We start from the raw sequence: 15,310 nt of genomic DNA, 5'->3' as shown, positions 1-15,310 counted from the left end.
CATCTAACACCTCATTAGCATCCAGATGCCCAGGCAGAGGGATCTTCTGTCCCAAGAAAGGTCTCCGTTATAGTCAGAATTGTGCTGCCCCTTCTAGGAATCCCTCTGTCTTTTAATAGAACCAGTTAACTCTGGGAAAGCTGCTGAGTGGCAGGAGTTTTCCATTTGCTTTGCTGGGCTGTGCAGGGAAAGAGTGGGAGGAAGGAAAAAGCCACAGTGAGTCTGAATTTGTATATCCTAGCTTATAATTTCCTACTTTTTACAAGTTTGACTTTCTCATAGTTTGGTAGTCAGAAAGGACACATGACCATACAATCATAGAAAAGTTTGAGTTGGAAGGGACCTTTAAAGGTCATTTAGCCAAAGCCCTGTGCTGTGAGCAGGGACATCTTCAACTAGACCAGATTGCTCAGAACCCTGTCCAACCTGACCTTGAATGTTTCCAGGGATGGGGCATCCACCACCTCTGTGGGCAGCCTGTGCCAGTGCCTCACCACTGTCATTTTAAAATATTTCTTCCTTAAATCTAAACTGCATCTACCCTCTTGTAGTACAAAACCATTACCCCTTGTCCTGTCACAACAGGCCCTGCTAAAAAGTTTGCCCCCATCTTTTTTATAAACCCCTTTTAGGTACTGGAAGGTGCTAGAGGGTTTCCCTGGAGCTTTCTCTTCTCCAGGCTGAACAACCCCAACCCTCTCTTCAAAGCAGAGGTGCTTCAGTTCTCTGATCATCTTTGTGACTCTCCTCTGGACTCACTCCAACAGGTCCATGCCCTTACAATGTTGGGGGCCCCCAGAGCTGGAGGCAGCACTGCAGATGGAGTCTCACCAGTGTGGAGTAGAGATGCAGAATCCCCTCCCTCAACCTGCTGCCCACGCTGCTTTTGATGCAGCCCAGGACACGACTGGCAGTGATGGTGGATGGTAATTTAAATTTGCAACTTCTTATAGTGGAATAATGAAGAAACTTTAGGTTTTGATCTGGCTGAAGACAGGCAGGAAAGTGAATGTGAAGTACAGCCTGGCAGAGTTGACATTGCACAGCATCCTACCCCATCCTTCAGCTGTCCCTTCTGCCCTTCTGCTGTGCTTGACCTCACAGCCTCCTGTTTGGATTCAGTGCAGTAAAAGGAGACTGTGTTTGGTAACCAGATCCAGCCCAAATTTCCAAAGGACCTTGTGAGTAAAGCAGAGATATTTGTGAGAGCCTTCTTGTGTGTTTGAATGCCTTGCAACAGCCATATTGTTTTAAAAACGTTTTTGGTATTTTTTACCTACTTCTTTTCTCCTCCAACCAGAAGTACCCTGGCCTCCTAGGTGATGATAGTAACGTGTTTAATTGCATAATAGAAATAAACTGTGTAACAGTGTTTGGCCATCACTACAGCACAGTGATTTACCCACTTGGCCAACTGCTTGTTGGTAGCATCCCTGTGACTCTCTGAATTAAAATAAACCAGCAGCCAGCACTAGTTTGTTAGTTATGGTAAGGGAATTAAGGTACTAATTGGAAATGGAGTGCATAAATTTGACTGGCATGAGTAGGAAATGCCTGAGGAAGCTGGCAATCCATCTCTACAATGTTGCTCCTCGGAAATTCTAATTAGAGATAGCAATTGGGTTCTTTGAATTTTTTTTCATGTACACTCCAAGCAACATGAAACCAATTAACTTCCTTATTGCATCCATACATTACTATATGTACAGAACATAATTATAGATGACATTTCTATCTGAATTCTTGCCTTTTGGCATTTAAGAGAAAATCAGATAGTTGCAGCTTATTGGACTATTAGAGATCATATAGAGATGGAGGTTTTTATCTTTTTCCTACCAGAAAGGAAATCCTAGACCTCTCTTCTTCTAGAAACTTTTTGTCCAGTGCTTGTGATTTCTCAGCGTTTTGTAAAACCTGATAAGGATGCACATTAATTAAGCTTAGATGAAGGAAACTTCTTTGCAGTTAATCTCTGAGTCTGACTGCTATTCTGTACATAAAGCTCTCCTTGGCTGGGAGTAGGTATTTAACCAGGATTTTTTTTGGAGGCAAGGAGACATGCAGGCCTGAGTGCACATTGAGTGCACTGTGCACATTCACACAGAGGATGAGCTGCTAACTAAAAACAAGTGTCTTCATCCAGTTTGGGATGATTAATAAATTTAACTTCTCTTTTTCTGAATTTCTTCTTTTTAAGTAGGACTTATTTCTCAGGGAAAGTTGTATAAAGCTAATAATGAAAGTTTTAAGGTGATTCTAATTATGTTTTCCTAATGAAGAGAAATACTGAATTGAGGCTGGTGGGGGGTTGGGAGGAGGCAGGAATAGATCTGTCTTAAGACATTGTTTTACTCTAAGCCTTACTTCCATTTATTTCCTTTGTCAGTCCTTCCTTCAAGGTTCATAAATCAAGAAGAACAATGGTGATGGCTTCTGTGAAGCAGTATCTGTTTGGGGAAACTCAGCAAAGGGGAAAACTGGCAGAGACTGAAGTACCTGGCACTGTCTAGGTGTAGATTTCCAGTGTGATAGACTCCCAACCACCCCCCATCATGGCCTCACATGGTGCTGCCTGTGCTCCACGATGCAGAAGGAGGAAGAGGCTGTCTGCTCCCACTGTTGGATCCTTCCCAGTTCCCACGGCTCTGTCCAGCTCTGATAGATATCCAGACCTAGCTCTCTGTTCAGACATCACCCCCAGACAGATGCAGCTGACTGAGAAACCAGTTTCTCTATTGCTCAGTAAAGCAGTGCAGGGCAGGTGTACTTTGTTTTCCTCGTTGACTGTTCTGAGTTCCTTGGCAGTGGATTAAAGCACAACATGAACCCTCACTCAGCATTTGCAGCAGCATGGTCCAACCCTTGCAAGTGCTAGATTTGGGGAGTGTGACCCCATCCCCATGATCTGTCTTTCTCCAGGGATGTAACCTTCTTTGCCCTCAGGAAAATGAACTGTTTTCATCTTCTCTCTCACCTCCCCCATCCCTCCAGAAGCTCTGTGGTGCTGCCTACCTGAGGTCATGGAGAGGGAAGTGGGAGGGGTGGGATGGCTGCTGCTGCCTCACACACAGTGCAGGGATGTTCCTGCTGGGTGTGTGGGTGTTGAAGAAGCAGGACAGTGACTCAGGCCTGTGTTGGGTCCATGCTGGCTCAGGAAGGGGCTTGGGGCAGTCAAGCTGATAATGTAAGACCTGTGCCCCATCTCTGCAGGGCCCAAGGGAGCAGGTTGGTCAGTAGGTTGGCTCATGGACCAGGAATCAACTGTGAATTTGTCAGCATTCAGAGGAATTTTGAGCATGTGGAATCAATCGTTTTGGGAATGCAGAATGATGTTAATGGGCATGGCTGCAAGGGAGCAGAGGCGCTGCCCTCATTAGATTCCCAGGAGTCCCTTTTTCTGGAGGAGTACTTGTTCCTTTCTCCTGGCCAGTGACTAGCTGTGTATCACAATTAACCAGTTTCCCATCTGCTAGTTAATGGGGGATGCTGAATCTCAACACTTGCTTTCCAAAGATGGAAACCATCTTTGGCTGGTGCTGCCAGGTGTGTTTGCCCTCCCGGAAATGGGCACGTTTCAGAGGAAATCGAGCAATTTCTGCTCATCAGTCTCCTCCTGGTGAACCTGCAGAACAAACATCAGCTGTGTTAGGTGGACATAAAAATATTGAGAACTGTGATTTTTGTTTCTGTTTTGTAAGATGCTGAGGGAGTTACAAGAAGTGGCAAAAATTCTTTTAAGCCAGATTGGATATAACATTAAGGAAATAACCTCTAAAGTGACACCTGAGCAAGCTGAACTTAATGTCTTACCTCTTCATATTTATTGATGTTCCTGAAGTTATGGAGTGATAAGTGGATTTTCATGCTGCATATACTCTGTACTACAATACTTTTCTGTAAAGTCCAACTTGCATATGTGCAGTGTTGCTCTGTGGTGCAAGAAATACTTGTGTGGTACTGAACACTATTTGATGAGCTAGAGGGAGCTCTTAGACAAAGATAGGTGCTATTTCAGCCTTGCTTTCTCTCTTCATTAAACAGTAATTTTAATATCACTGACCTGTGATGACTGTTGTTTTCCAAACTTATTTTATGTCAACATTTAAAGATTTGGAATAGGTTTTCTGTCTCAGAAATTGGGTTTCGTTGATTTTGTTTGCCTGCGTGATCTTCAGAAAAAGTTTGGGCACACTGATAGGGGAATTTTTCAGCTTCCCTCACGATGAATTCCTGCTACAGTGGAAAGGCAAATATCTGTTAAAAAAAATGAAAAAAAAATCTTATTTTTAATTCTCAAGTCAGCAGAGCTGTATGTAAGGGGTATTTTACAGTGAGAAGCACATTTGCTCGTGGGATGCTCCTGTGCTCACATGCTTCCTCCTTAACAGCTGACCCAAAGCTCTTTGCTGTCTGTGGGATGACACTCTTTGACTCCAGTAGTTTGACCCCAATTATTTCCTGCTGCAGCTGTGGTTTCATACAGGAGAAATTCTATGTCTGTTTTCTGAAAATGTTTGTGAAGACTGTAGGTTTTCTCTTACCATAGCTTCTCCCTCCTCTCGCATTTGGGTTTGGTAAAAAGATTTTGGTGCTTTCTGAATCTTGAATTAGCACTTTTCCATGTTGAGATTATCTTTCAAACACAAGCCCAGCAATGCTGCTGTTCCCAGTTTACAGGAGTTGCACTGTGAGCCAACAGTGTGCGTGGAAACACGCAGGATTTCTGTGGCAAAGCCACTGAGTCCCCAAGCCTTCCTGTTTTCCTGCCTTTACTATGTGCCTTGCATTATAGGGTTTGTAGGCTTTTAGATGTTTGCACATGAGTCAATACTGCTCCTTGTGACCCTTTTCCTTTCTGGTCAAGAATTTTACTGGTTTATTTCTGAATATCAGTACCTCCATGAAATCCAATGTGCCAAAGACAAAACAAACTCCCTGATTGCCCCGTACCTCAGTGTCCAGTTTGTTGAGCTGGAGCAACAGTGAAATGTCTCAGATGTGTGTGGTGGATTCATATCTGTACATCTTTCACAGCAAGCTTGTACCTTGATCCAAGAATGTAATGTCTTAAAATTGGACTATTGACATTTGTAATTCAAGGCTGCAGGTTACATTTTTTGTGTGTGGACATAATGGGTATCAAGTCTGAAAGATTCCTGCACAAAAGCAACACTAAAATCAAGTGGAGCATGGAGTCCTTTTCAGTGCAGATGAAATCAATGGCTCGTTCAGCTCCAGCTGCCACACATGATGTCTCAACCAGGTCTGTCTGTGCAGGAGGCTGGTGATGCTGGGAAGACTTTCATAGGCAGAGATTTAGGTTAAGTACCTGATTTTGCAGAGAGTCAGGAAGAACTGCCTGTGTAGCTTCATCATTGCCATGAGCCTTCTTTCTCAGGGAACAATCTGACAAAACATAATTTCTATGTTTCCATTTCAAAAATAAATGCAGTTGGGGTGAGAAATATAGAAAGAAAAAAAAAAGAAGAAATAGTAATAATAATAATAATAAAAATAATAAAATAATAATAAAATATTTTGGAGCCCCTGAAAACTACCTCATTTTTCCATTTCAAAATGCTTCAAATAAACTCCATTCACCACCACTCTCTGGGCCCGGCCTTCCATCCAGGTTTTTACCCAGTGAACAGTACATCCATCCACACCATGGGAAGCCAGTTTCTCCAGGAGAGTGCTGTGGGAGACAGTATCAAAAGCTGTAGTAAGGTCCAGGTGGACACAGCCACAGCCTTACCCTCATCCACCTTGTCATAGAAGGGGATCAGGTTTGTCAAGCAGGACCTGCTTTTTACAATCCCACACTGGCTGGGCCTGATCCTTTGGTTGTCCTGTATGTGTTGCATGATGGCACTCAAGATGATTTGCTCCATGATCTTCCCTGGCGCTGAGTTCAGGCTGAGAGGGCTGGAATTCCCTGGATCCTCCTTCTGGATCTTGTAGATGAGTGTCCAATCAGCCTGAACCTCCCCAGTTATCCAAGACTGCTGGTAAATGATGGAAATTGTCTCAGTGAACACTTCCACCAGCTCCCTCTGTATCCTTGGGTGGATCCCATCCAGCCCCATGGAGCTGTGTGTGTCTCAGTGGTGTACCAGGTTGCTGAGCTTTTCCCCTTGGGCTGTGGGGGCTTTATTCTGCTCCCTGTCTCTCTCTTCAGGGGAGATCCAGCTTGAAGTGGGAGATGCTGAACCACAGCTGTGAAAATCATAATCACAGTCTGAAATATTTGTTCTGAACAACCTGGAGAGGCAAGGTGTGGTTTGCCCTTTCCTGTCCCACAGGAAAGGTCCTGTAGCAGGATCTGCTTTTGAGATGCTCTTTAGGAGCAGTCACTTTGGTCTGTAGGGGAGCACAGATGAAAATGAAATTTTCTTCCTTATCAACAGCCAAAGATGCTTCAGTTGGCAGCTGTTGCTGAAGTCACTTCCAATCTCATCTTGCAGAAATATGCTGCCAGTTAGCATGGACTGCCTTGCTTTTCTTCCCATTACAGATGCAGCTGCCAGGAGCTGGGACTGGTCCCAGTGGGTAAACTGGCCACTGACTCTGCAAGGTAATGTGTGTATAGGACAAGAAAGGGAGAGTGAAGAGATGGAGGAATGTTTTTTTCATATGGATCTCATCCCAGCCTGGGGATCCTGGACCTGGCAGGGATTTTCTCTTTTATGTGTTGCTGTCGAGTCTGTTTTGCCTGTAAGTGCCTGCCCAGGGACTGCCCCTCCGTGGGTGTTTGTGCAGGGCTCTGCATTTCTGCAGCTCAAGAAACGATGGCAGCAGTCTGGAGGCTGCTCAGGTTGTGTGGGTAGCAGTATCCACATGAAAGTCTTCCACAGGAGAGAGAGGCTGTGACAACATTCCTCAGAGCTTCGTCTGGGGATGAAGATTTACAGGGGCCAGGCTAAGAAAGGTACAGTCCACCTGGATCAGCACCAGATGCTGAAGCATATTCCCTGATAAGGACAGAGCTATGTAGCTGTGTGGTCCTCCTGCTTGTATCATGATGCATCTGGCCCTGTGGAAAGGTCAGGAAGATTCCTGATATTGCTATAATTGTTTTCAGGCTGGTGGAGCATTGAAACTGCTCCCCAGACCCACATTGAATCTTTTTTAAATTCCCAGGTCTGGGATATCTGCCATTAAACAATCCCTGGCTGAATAGTTCCTGCCGGGTTAATGTATTCAGGTCAGGACAGGAATTTTCTGAATTGTTTATCTGTGCTATAATTAGAGTATTAATACATATATGTGATGTAAATAACTAATTTTGGGGAAAACTTTTAAATGCTATTGTTGAGAGATAAAAGCCAAGTGGTGAGAGCTGGAAGTCTTGAAGCTGCCCCAGAGGTTTCACTTCACTGGTTCAGTGGAAAACAATGACAATTATATAGGGATCATTTGGTATCTGGTTTAGATTCCAAAGATTTTGTGGCAACAGTGTAAGCATCTGCAAGCAAAGCATCTGTAAGCTCTCATAGCTGATGAAGGCAAAATAGTCACTGGAGATGTCTGCTTTACACTGGATCTCTAAACTCTTGTTGAGTGACTGTTAACTATGTTGGGATCTTAGACACCTGGATTCCAGGTATAGAGCTCCAGATCTAGCTAGAGCTATAGTCATTTAAATATAGGTTCATTCTCTGGACCTGAATTCTACTGACAATTAATAAAAAATATAATCTGAAGAGATTGAGAACAACACAGTTGCTCAGCCTAAATATGAAAAGACTGAGTAGTGCTAGTCTTCAAATACACAGAAGATTGCTACCAAGAATAACTTTTTGTTCAAATTCCTGGAGGATAAGAAGAGAAATGGTGGATTTTGGTTGCAACAAGGAGGATTTAAAATCAACATCACAAAAAACTTGGTAATGAAACACTGTATAGATTTACTGAGAAGGATGTTTGAGGTGCTTGTCAACAAGTATCTGTTAGAGGAGGCTGGTTTAGATTCCTTCCAGTTCAGTGACTGAAAGGTAAGGTCCCTTTACTATTGTAATAAAATTGAAAGACAATGTATAAAACACTACACAAATGACAGCTTCATTTACAGAAACAATTCCTGCCCTGGAATTGAGGATGTCACCAGAGTGGGATAGTGCCCAAGTGGAGGTTACTTGGGGACTATTGTGCTTACATTTTCCTAAAGAGTCACTGGAGTGACAGCAAGAAGAAATAAATCTTTCTGGAGCAATTGAAAGGCAGTTTGATTTTCAAAGGCTTAAGCTACTTTTAAAACAAGTGGTATGAGCATTTATGCAAGCATTTTCCCCGTTAAAGGAATCCCATCCACCATTTTGAACCTCTTAAAATCAAAATTAACCTTCTGTATGTCATGCAGAAGCAGCTGCTGGAGCTGCAAGAGTCCTGTAGCAAAAATCTGTGTCATCTAGAGCACATGGCATCATTTGTGCTCTGTATTAAGGCTGATAAATTGCAATATGCACATAAGAAATGCTCGGATACTGGATTTTCCTGGCCAAAAAAAAAAAAAAAAAGGGAGAAATGAAATCTTCAAAGGCATTTGACATGAAGTAGTTTAAACCTTGTGAACTGCTGAAACAGCATGTTTGGGTAGGGCTATCTACTGTAGCTATTATAAATATCAAGCTCTGTATTACTGTGGCTGTGTTATCTCTGACAAGATTAAGTGCATTCCTGTCAGAGAGAATTTTCCGATAAAGATTTCATTGCCTCTTCCCCACATACAAAATGATAAGTGACCCTGATATTTCACTGCTCCACTTTATCAATAAAAATTGTTCTGGTTGGATTATTTCTGTTTGTCTCCTAATGAAGTGACATTTTGTGATGTGTCAGTCAATCCTGGACCTGAGAAAGATGTATGAACTCAAATCCACATCCTGGAAGTAGTAGTTATGTACCACACACTGAAATATGCTGTGCTGGGCTTTTAATCTGCTTTACTCATAAAAGCATAAGTCACCCATTAAAAATAATTACTGAGGTGAGGGAATAGATTATTTGATGAACCAGATTGCTCACTGTGAATCATTGCATCACTTGCTAAAACAGACATATGATGGCATGGAGTTGGAGACATCAGAACTGATTTAGGGAGTGACACCAGCAGTGTTAAATCAAAGTTACTGCTTATAGAGCAGAATATATGGTTTGCTGGGTAGACATGCTGAGGACCACATGGGGTCCCATGAATATTAAATATTCCATGCTGCATGTGAAAAATGCAACAGAATGGCCCAAAATATTCACAGGAACCTGAATTAATGACGGTGACTATTACCATTGTGACCTTTTCCTCACTTACTCATCCCAGTGCATCCATTTCCAGGGCATCTCAGCAGTGTTGTGGTGAATCCTCCACACTCAGCTGGGCCCAGCACAACAGAGGCAGTTGGGATTGCCACATTGGCACAGGTGAGTTTACTCAGAATAAAAGTTATCCATTTGTGTAGATTGGAGAAGCTCATGGTGGCTGAGACTACTTTCCAGGACTTTTTGGGAAGTGTGGATTGCATTTTAAGAATATTTTTGTCCATGGTGATGGCTTTGGGGCTGCTAGAAGGAATCAGTGGCCAAAGAAATAGGAAATCAGAATATCTGACCATTATTGGCTTGGAGTGTTAGGGAACTGCTGCAGGTGGTATCTCGTGGAGATTGTAACTAGTTCCACTTACACTGTGAACAGACCAAGGAATGTGTAAGTCCCTAAGCATGAGAGGAAGAAGGGGAAGAGCATTTAGGAAAGGCTGAGACTGGTGAGATTGTATCTGATTTAGAGTGTGAAATTTGCTGTCTAAACGGAGGCGAAGAACAAAGTGAAGAGCCAAAAAAATGGATCAAGGAGCTGTGGCTGCAGAACTGACGCCATGGCATGGATGAATGACTGATTCCCTCCATCCAAACCAAGAGCCATTGGTTCTCCTTACACCCCTGGCTGTTCTGGTGGCCTTGGACTACCTGAGTAGCAAGACCAGTCATTGGTTCTAAAGGATCTGCATCTGTTTTCATAGGTGATGTAGTTTTCATTGCCCATTATGATGTCAAGTGTGTTAAATTTATGAGGCAGTGTGTTTATTTTAATGTGCAGCATCTGCATCTCACCAGCCACATATATTTCAATCTTTAATGTAGCCATCTCGTTGGATTATATCAGTCTTGCATATTTACTCACAGTCTCTCTGAATGGAGAATTGAACAGTATCTCATGGCATTTTACTAATTAAATAGATTGTGTGTTTTGCTGGCAGTGTGTTGTGAACATTAACTTCTGAAAGCTTTTTCATTTTTCATTGTCTCATTCCTTGGCATTATGATTACTGCAATTTTATATGTGATAAGACTGTACAGCAAGTTAGACTGTACGTCAGAAATTCCTGCCTGCAGCAATCTGCTCCGTGAGATAGAAGTGTAATGGGATTCATGATGTTCACTCACACTCTCTCTTCATCAGCATTTCCTCCCTCCTCTTGACTGGGAAGTTTATTTGTGTCTCTCCCTGTTCCAGTTGGACTGGGGGGAGAGGGCAGTGCTCTTTTTTGATTTTCTGCTTTAACCTTGACTATGAAATGCTTTCTTATCAGGAAGCTGTTAGGTGGTGTTTCACAAAGGCCAGGAGGCTGGAGGAGCATATGGCTGTGAATAGGATATGTGCTCTCACAAGTGCTATCAAAGCCCCTGCTTCTTAGGTGTGGAAGAAGCTGCTCCATCCCTAAACCTCCAGCTCAGTGGCACTACTCTGGCAGGGTGTGAGGCATAAAACTCCATAGCTGAGCACCTGCTTGCTCCTGGCACTGAGTGAGGTTTGTGTAGCAGTTTATAAATCCCCATGTTGCCTTTAGGTTTGGTGCTGCTCCTGCAGCATAGTAGCGTTTGTACCTGTTGGGCCCATTTTCTACTGTAGGAAAGCCGTGGCCAGCAGTCTGAATGGTGTTTGTATCCCCTAATTTGGGATGTCTACGTTATAAAAATTTGCCTCAACTGTATTCCACTATTGAATGGAAAAATGGTTTATCTTTGAAAAAGAGATGTGTTCTAGTCCTGATTTCAGAAAATGCTGGTGGGATGGAGTTGTCCTAAGTTTAGGGATAGTTAAACTCTAAGGTTGTGGTGGCTGTGTGTGAGCCAGGTGCCTGACCTCCCACTTTAATCCATGAAGAATCTGTTGATGGAGCCAGCAGATTGTAGAGAGTTTTTTAGCTCTGCATAAATGTAGGATGAGACATACTCATCTAGAATACTTTCTAGATTTCACTAACTGTGCAGTTGGCTCTCTGTGAGATATAAGGGGAGCTCACAGGTAGATGTCTCCACGTAGACCCTGGCAGGATGTAGCGCCCAGAAGAGACAGTGCTGGATGACAAAGCTACTGTCCCAGAAGCCAACTGCAACTGTGATGTCTGTCCCAAGGGATGGCAGGGACCTTGACAATTGTCTTTTACAGACACCTCCTATTTTCTCATCTGAAAGAGAGCCCTCTTAGAAATGCTGTTGAGGTGAACCAGAGCCTGGACATGCTTCTTTCTTCCTTGCTGATTGTTCTTTTCAGCTGTATCTCCAGGAGCCATCAGTCTCCTCCAATCTGATGAAGTACCTTGATCTTCCTCCCTCTCCTGGTGGCCTCATCTGCTGATGACATGCCTGTTCATGTGTGTATGGGTTTTGGAGCCCGTCTAAGCATGCTGATCTTCAACAATTTTCAATGCTTGTTAAACTCTTCTATTTCTTTTAGGTAGGGAGCTGCTCTTGTAAGTTATATTTTTTGAATTGATTTTTTTGCTCAGGCAAAATAAGATCAATCAAATCATATGGCTAATAAAATTGATAAAGAACCAATAAAAGCCCAGTGACACACCATCTGGCACGCTGAAGATGAATGAGAAAACCAAGCCACTGCTCAAATCTTAACCTTCCCCATCACATTAGAAGCTCATTCACACTTCATAATAGCCCAACATTTCATTTCAGCCACTGAGATTAATGCCAAAGAATACATAATCAGACAATAATTCTCTGTATCTTTCTATCCAGATGAATCGAGTTGAGTCATCAAAATAAACAGATCAACCATTTATCCACCCCCCTGTCTATATTAACTAGCACTGTAACAGCAGCAACTGAAACAGAACCTCTGCAGGAACAGAGGACCCTGCTGTTAAACAAAAGGCAGCTGGAAAAAACAGCTTTTCTAAAGCATTGAAATTATTTGGGAGGAGACCCCCTGTTCAAGTCCGCAAAATTTCAGCTTGTAACTCCTGGGGCCTCGTGCTGTGGAGCCATCAAGGGGCTTTTGAAGTTTTCACCTCACCCTGCCAAGAAAGATGTTACCATGGACTCTAAAGCTGAGTCTGAGATGGAGAGCTGAGGTGATAGCAGTGCAGTCAATGGAGTTGTATCTTACTAAGGGCTGATTTTGGTTTTCAAATGTCAGAAAGGAACTGAAAAGCCAAATAAGGGTTGCTGGAGGTCAGAGCACTGGACAGCCACATCTATAATGTTGAGTGACCTTTTAGAATCTGAGCATACCCTTAATATGGATTGTGATCCTGATGCACCCTGAAAATATAGGATATTATTACAAATATTGACAAATTTTCAGTGTAACCATACCAGACAGGGCTGGAGAGTTCACTGCATAGTTAAAGTACGGGTTGCTGAAGGCTCCTCAGCTACACCTGTCCCAGTACTGACCATTCCTCTAGTAACACAGGATATCATGTACACATCTGCTGAAGTACTGTGAGCTGTTCACAGTCCCAGTGCCAGGTTTCAGTCGTCTATCACTGCAAGTCCTAATCAGAGTGCTGCTCTGCTCGTGATGTGTTGGTGCAATACATCTGCCCAGAGACACTGGTGAAGATTGCAAACCCACACACCTGGAAAATGCACATGGCCCGTGTGTTTATGGATGTGTGTAGAGGGATGCATGAGCACACACACAGAGCTGTGCACTGTTGCTTTCTTTGGCTTTAGATTAAAATTGTATTGATGTTTACAGCGTGGTCCAGGCCTCCCAAAAGAGGGATGTATCTCTTGAAGTGCCTGTGGACCAAAGCAGTCCTGGTGTATCTGCCCTGAGGGATGACATGAGTTGGGACCAGTGACTTCAGGGAGAGGATTACAGCAATTGTGCTCAATTATATTAAATGACTATTAAACCATTTATTAAGCCTCACAATAAATGGCATACTGAACCATCTGAGCCATGCAAAAAATGTCTTAAAAAGCTGACTTACCAGGGGAACTCAGTGAGTAGTACATAGGGTGTAGCTCAATGCAATGCATTTATTAATGATCCAAAGGAAAAGATTGTTTCATTATTGGCAAGGTTTGTGGTTTGGAGCAGTAGCTGGCAGAGGTGAATAATGGTGAGGGAAGGGCAGTTTTACAGTATTCTGTAAGGTGGAATGATTTAAATAACAGGTGCTTTTAATGTACCCAAATGCCAGCATATGTCTCTGGGAAGTGGAGTTGCGTGTGGTGCTGACAGGATGTGGGGCTGCCTCCTGGAAGGCATCAGCTTGGGGAGGGGATGGGAGGTCGTGGTCAATAAACAGTGTACAGTGGTTGCCCAATAAAATTGTGTGGCTCAGAGAGCTAATGGGAGCCTCAGATGTAAAACCAAGGGAAAATGGAACAAAAAGAAAGAAGGGGGTATTACTGCTGTTTGCTGCTGCAGTGTGTCCAAGAGTCAGAAATTATCTTGGGGTCTGAATAAAGGTGCAATGCAGTAATTAGCACTAGAATAACCACTTATATTTTTTGAACATTATCTGAATTTAGGCAAAAAGCTTAATTTCAAGAGGAAGGTTACTCAGAAATAAGTATGTGTCTTACTCACAGACTTTAAGCACCTATTTAGGAAAAAAATTACTGAAGGCAGAGGGCTGCGGAAAAGAGCAGGCAAAGACAAAGTGAGATCATGTGCCAGAACTTCAAGCTGGACATATTCAGGATAACGATACAAAATAACTTTTTACAGCGCTGGTAATACTCCATCTAATGATTTTGTGGATTCTGCATCACTGCTGGATTTCTCTTGGTAAGCTTTACTCAGTTCAAGCAGAAATTATGCAGGAATTACCAGGTGAAATGTTATGCCCTGTGTTATGGTGCTGTCATACTCACTGATCCTGATGTTCCCTCCTGGCATTACAAATCTATGAACCTAAGAAACACATGACTGAAGGGCAACCCTGGTGCAGCTGCTGCATTCTTAAGTGGAAAAAGCTATCTGGGTCATATCTTGGGGAGAGAGACTGTGCTGTGCTGGGGAGATGGGCAGAGGTGAGAACTGACCTTTGGCTTGTTCACAGTGACAGGAATTGCAAATACATGTTCTTTGCAAAAATACACCTTGCTTCTGCAAGGAGCCTTGCTTCTGCAAAGGTCTGCTGTAGACAGTGCCTGACTTGCTCTGCACTAGGCTTGGAGAGGGGTAACGGGGGGGACACGTTTTTGCAGGGAAGCACACTTAGGAGTTGTAGGGGAAGAAGGCTGTTTGGGTGGCCTCAGAGTAAGCCAGTCTGTTTCTCCCCTATTCCAGCAACAATTCAGACCAATATTACCTATATTTAGCACTGTGCCATCCCTTGCTGTCAGTGCTCCTCATAATGCATCCCAGAACACCATTTACCTTGGCTGCAAGGGCACATTGCCATTGCACTGGCTCATGTGCAGTTTGGTGCCCACCAGGACCCCCACTGCCTCTTCTGCCAAGCTGCTTTCCAGTCAGTCGGCCCCCAGCACATACTGGTGTGTGGGAATGTTCCTCTCCAGCTGCAGAACTTCACCCTCACCTTTGCTGAGCTTCATGAGGTGCCTGTTGGCCCATTTCTCCTGTCTATCGAGGTCCCTCTGGATGGCAGTACAGCCTTCTTGTACATCAGCCACTCCTCCCAGTTCTGTGTTGTCTGCAAACTTGCTTACCAAGAGCTTCAGGAGCCTCAGGAGACAAGCTGCTGCTGGACATTCTGCAACGTGAAGCTTCTATGAAGACTTTCACCAGTGCAAGGAAGGCATCTTGCCCAGGCAGCCTGGTATCCCCAGGGCTGTGTGAGCTGAATGCCACATCTGGGACACCTCTACAGAGCAGGTTTGTGTGACAGCAGCCTCCTTCATACAGTGGAAGTAGCAATCAGTGGGTCAGAGACACAGGTATCTAGGAGAGGACTGACATCTTCTGTGCTTTATTTTTTTTTGTCAAAAATGGCCCTATCTCCTTAACTCCCTTGCCCCCATCCCTAGTGTACAGCTTCACTAGGACACCATCATTTTATCTATCCTGCCTTTAGCCACGTCTACACCTTGC

This window comes from Pseudopipra pipra, chromosome 1 (genome assembly GCF_036250125.1).
Source record: "Pseudopipra pipra isolate bDixPip1 chromosome 1, bDixPip1.hap1, whole genome shotgun sequence".
NCBI classification, from domain to species: Eukaryota; Metazoa; Chordata; class Aves; order Passeriformes; family Pipridae; genus Pseudopipra; species Pseudopipra pipra.
Note: the sequence above shows the minus strand (reverse complement) of the source record.